This window comes from Dioscorea cayenensis, chromosome 9 (genome assembly GCF_009730915.1).
Source record: "Dioscorea cayenensis subsp. rotundata cultivar TDr96_F1 chromosome 9, TDr96_F1_v2_PseudoChromosome.rev07_lg8_w22 25.fasta, whole genome shotgun sequence".
Classification (NCBI taxonomy): domain Eukaryota; kingdom Viridiplantae; phylum Streptophyta; class Magnoliopsida; order Dioscoreales; family Dioscoreaceae; genus Dioscorea; species Dioscorea cayenensis.
The window spans coordinates 25,192,912-25,197,237 of NC_052479.1; the positions used below are offsets into that span (position 1 = coordinate 25,192,912).

The following is a 4,326-nucleotide window of genomic DNA, read 5'->3' on the forward strand; positions in this document are numbered from 1 at the left end:
ATAAAGAAAGTAGAAGAAAGAAAGAGAGAAGGAAATGAGAAGTCAGGTAGGCTTTAACTTTATCCTCTCTCTTATTTTTTACAAGCAAAATGACCAATTTGCCCTCCTATAGAGAATAAAATGAAAAAGGGTCCAAAAGATTGAATTTCTCCTGATTTTTGGCTAATTTTCACATAGAAGCTACTATGCAATTATACAAGGATGCCACTAGTGCTAAATGACCATTTTACCCATAATGCATGCACAAGAATCTAAAGAGGCCCGAGGTCTAAAATCAGGACAGGGTACAACACTCTACCCTCCTTAGAGAAATTTTATCCTCAAAATTTCAGCTTACCAGCTCACTGAATAAATGAGGATATTTCTCCCATGAACCATTCAGATTCCCAAGTCAACTCCTCAATCCGATCACTTCTCCAAAGGACTTTTACAAATGGCACCACTTTTCCCCAAAGCACCTTTTCTAGCCGATCAAGGATATGAACAAGTCTCACTTCAAATGTCAAATCTTCTCGAAGTTCCACTGGGGGTGTCTCAAGTATGTGTGGTGGATTTGGCACGTACTTCAACAATGAAATGTGGAAAACATTATGGATCTTCTCTGACTCTGGTGGCAACTCTAGTCTATAAGCCACTAGCTCAATTCTTTCAAGTATCAGGAATGGTCCAATAAAGCGAGGATTGAGCTTTCTCCTACTATGGAACCGTATTACTCCCTTACAAGATGATATCTTTAAGAAAACTCTATCACCAACTTGGAACTCTAAGTCTCTTCTCCTATTGTCAGCATAGCTCTTTTGTCGATCCTGGGTCACTTTTAACCTATCTTGAATTACCTTCACTTTTTTTGTGGTTATTTCAATCCATTCCATACTCTGCAGCTTTCTTTTGCCAACTTCACTCAGAGAGGTATTCGACACTTACGCCCATACATAGCTTCATAAGGAGCCATACCAATACTTCTGTGGAAACAATTTTTGTAAGCGAATTCCATGAGAGATAAATGCTCGTCCCAACGTCCTTGGAGATTGAGAACACAAGCCCTAAACATATCCTCAAGTGTCTGGATCGTACGCTATGATTGGCCATCTGTCTAAGGGTGGTATGTAGTACTGAATCTCAAAGTCGTTCCTAGAGCCTGACACTACAATAAAATCACTGTTTAGAAACAGCTTTTTCCTTTTCTAATCCGTTGGTAATTTAATTTAGAAACGGATTAGAAACAGAAGTTTGTCGTTCCTAAAAAACTGGTTGCTAATTTGATTAGCATCGCAAAATGTGTCCGTTTCTAAAATTTGAAACGGATCCACAACGGAATTAGTTCCGTTTCAGATCTGAAACGGAATTAGATCCGTTGCAGATCTAAAATGGAATACTTTCCGTTTCTAATTCAAATCCGTTTCTAATCTGTTTCAGATATTAGAAACGGATTAGAAACAAAATCATATCTGTTTCAAATATTAGAAACGGATTAAAAACAAAAAGTTTTGTTTTAAATCTGTTTTTTAATTAGGAACAGAAATAAATTGGTTTCTAATCCGTTTCAAATTTAAAAAAATAAAATATTAAAAAATATTTTGAAACAAACTATCCATTTGTAATCAATTTCTAAATATAAAATTTTAAAAATAAAAAAATTCAAAATTGTATTAATCCGTTTTTAGTCCGTTTCTAAATTAAAAAATAAAAAAATATATTTTGCAACAAAATAATCGGATTGTAATCCGTTTCTAAATTTGTAAAAAATAATAAAGAATAAAATAAAAATTAATTCTTTGTTATCCCATGAAAATACATGTCACAATATATATAATAATACCCAAATATATCACATGTAATTATTTCAGCACAAAATACTAGTTTTAACACAAAATATCGGTTTTAACACAATACTACACAATACTACAAAACACACATTTGTTCAATACAACACGCTACAAGTAAAAACAGTAGTACTACATGGCACTAAATGTCATCTAAATGATCATCATCATCATCAGTCAACGGCTGTGAGTACAGATTGCTAAATTGCAAGCTCTAAAGCATCCTCGTCTCGAAATGCTCCATCATGTCTTTCATCTGGCGTAGCAGCTCCTCCCGATATTGGTCCCTTTCCTCCTTCATCTCGTTCAAACTCTGTTGAAGCTCTTTGTTGTTATCTTGCAATTGCATAATTGCCTGCTTCAGCTCTTTGATCTCAGTATTTACTGCCTTCAATGATGTACCGGTAGACAAGCTCTGAGATGACTGGGGTTAAAAAATAGATCCCTGCGATCCAACTCCGTATGCAATTTAACTCAATCCGCATTAGCAAATTAATAAATGCAACCAGCTGGTAAAAGAATATAAATGCTATCATGTCTATTGTTATACCAACAAACAATTACAACATATATGGAATACATACATTCATCCGTCATCATCTCTGGACTTTTAATTATTCAGCTTTTACAATAAGGCATGTAGAATTTTATAAGAATTCTCGTACATCAAGTTCATTTGCATAATTGTTTTGTCTATAATAGTTGCTACCAATTATCATTCACAAAATTTCTGGTCGGCACTTAGTTAAAATTATTGAATGATAACTTTAGTAAGGAATCTCATTTTGCATGACACAATTTTGAATAAACAAGAGTGTACTAGAAAGGTGATTAATAGAATCCACACTACATGGCCAAGCCTGCTATCATTGAGCTGATCAGAAACATTCTTTAGGTTTGCCATATATGTTTGTTTTTACCATGTGTGATATTTTCCTTCAAATTAGTTCTAATTTCAACTTCATTTTCATTTTTTCTTATTTTCTAACTTGTCTTGTGCTAGCTAACATATTCTATAATGCAAGTAAATAATTGTGCACACTTATTTCTAAGGTTTTTATCTTACTAAACACACCATCAAAATTAATTTTTTTCACTACATAAAAGTATGATATGGAGAAGTTACAAGGCTATCAACAAATTGGCCAGGTTCATTAAGGGAATTGTAACAAAGAAAAATTAGTAATAATTTGAACAGGGAACAAACTCAAAATTCAAACCTTAAAACTATTATGGTTATTTGAATACATAGGAAACCTTTAAACTGCATGTTTGAAGTTTTTCATTCCACTATTTTGTGTGTTGTGTTTGCTAAAGAAAACTTGCTTAGGTAGAGGGATGAGAGCAGCATTACGAACACATAAAACATATATCTTATCTCATTCATCAAAGTTATAACCATGCATTTCAGCACAAAAAGTAAAGGAAGCATTTAATACAAGTTTGTACTTTATCTGCATCCAAGAGGTTGGCCAAAGGACTTACTATACACACATGATAAACATGAGCTAGTTATTTCCAGACAGACAGAAATATTAATCAAAGAAATGTTCACTATCCTGTGCACTCTAACTCAATAATTAAAAGAGGAATAAACAAGAACATCCAAAAAAAATCATTCACCCTGTTCTGGGTTTTGGGGTTGGTTGGTTTTTTCACAAGCTTTCACCCAACTTTATTTGTTCAGCTATTCTTATTTTCTAAACCTGAATAGATCCATCTTGTAATTAAATTCCATTCATCCAGTGCATTACAAATCCAGTGCATTACAAACAAAGAAGAAGAAAAAAATAAGCACAAAGAATGGCATATTCCACCAGTCCCACCACAATATGTTAAATCCAAATCATAGACAAGTTGCAAATAAAACCATTAGAAAATGAGGATTCCAAGGACATGAAGCACTATCTATAAAACACAAGTATTTTAAAAAATGCATACCATGCACATCAGATAGCATTAGATTGAGAAGCAGCTTCCTTCGAATTTCCTGAGCATGGTACACTTCATGGAGAAATATCGCATGGTCTCCATGAACAAATGATTTACACAATAAAAAGGCAATAGTTTACAAACATATAAAAAAATTTAAAAAGAAACATGCACACCAGTGCTTATTGAAGTTGCCTTTTCTTTGATCCCACTCACGGCTGAAAGCACTGCAAAATAAAGCTGTTTTTTTTTCTTTCAATGATTAATCTTTTTAATCTTCATATGCATCAATCTAGAATCAATTGAGTTAACAAGCATACCAAAGATGCATGGAGTTAAACGAGCGCGAGCTTCTTCTTCTTCTTCTTCTTCTCGTAAGGGATGCCATGAGCACGAGCTTGGGTTTCATGGACCTCACAGAGATAGATGCGGACAACGCCGGCGGCGAAAGGGTTGGATTCAAGACGGCCACCGGATTCCTCGAAGGTGGCACGGAGACGGCAGCGTCGAGAGAACCCCAGGCTTGGCGGTGAGGGCTGGAGGGTTGGGGTTGGAGAAGTAAGGGCAAGAA

The 4,326-nt window shown here is 34.7% G+C and overlaps 1 long non-coding RNA gene across 3 annotated transcripts; it reads right to left on the reverse strand.

Moving 5' to 3' along the window:
• Positions 1-1,813: 1,813 nt before the first annotated feature.
• Positions 1,814-4,015, reverse strand: LOC120269219. 3 transcript variants are annotated; one of them, XR_005539104.1, is made up of 3 exons: positions 3,932-4,015; positions 3,765-3,851; positions 1,814-2,268 (listed from the first exon to the last, which is right to left on the reverse strand). It is a non-coding gene; the product is annotated as an uncharacterized LOC120269219 (long non-coding RNA). The 3 variants fall into 3 exon arrangements; XR_005539105.1 differs by having other exon boundaries at positions 1,814-2,279; XR_005539103.1 differs by having other exon boundaries at positions 1,814-2,332.
• Between the last annotated feature and the right edge of the window lie 311 nt (positions 4,016-4,326).